The sequence below is a fragment of the Penaeus monodon genome, chromosome 33 (genome assembly GCF_015228065.2).
Source record: "Penaeus monodon isolate SGIC_2016 chromosome 33, NSTDA_Pmon_1, whole genome shotgun sequence".
NCBI lineage: Eukaryota > Metazoa > Arthropoda > Malacostraca > Decapoda > Penaeidae > Penaeus > Penaeus monodon.
Window position 1 is genome coordinate 36,038,617 of NC_051418.1, and position 420 is coordinate 36,039,036.

The following is a 420-nucleotide window of genomic DNA, read 5'->3' on the forward strand; positions in this document are numbered from 1 at the left end:
ACATGCAATAGGTGTATATGTATATCTGTTTCTCTATACATGTATTAAAACAATACAAAAACTTGACACTTGAAAAAACACAAGAATGGAAATTGTACCCTCTTCATTCAGAGTAATGAACATAAAACTTTGCTTAATATCACAATTATAAACAGAGCATAAATATGCAAGTCCCTAAAGAAAAAGAAAAATAAGTAAAAAGTAAACAATGCTTAAAAAAAAATAGATGAAAGTCATTAAGAGAGAAAGACTTACAAAAATAAATAAAAAAAAAAGGAAGATAGAAAGAATAAATCCAAAAAGAAGCAAAGTTCATCCAAAGAAAAGCAGAGCATGACAAAGAAGAAATGTTTAAATTTTCTGCACTAAAATGATTTCATATGCCCAAAATAATTCTGGATGAATGATAACTCTCTAAAC

General features: G+C 26.7%; 1 protein-coding gene across 1 annotated transcript in view; it reads right to left on the reverse strand.

Annotated features, from left to right (window-relative positions):
• The window catches only part of LOC119594441 (mucin-17-like), a gene marked incomplete in the record, with an annotated part of 15,514 nt that overhangs the window by 6,844 nt on the left and 8,250 nt on the right, over nt 1-420 (reverse strand).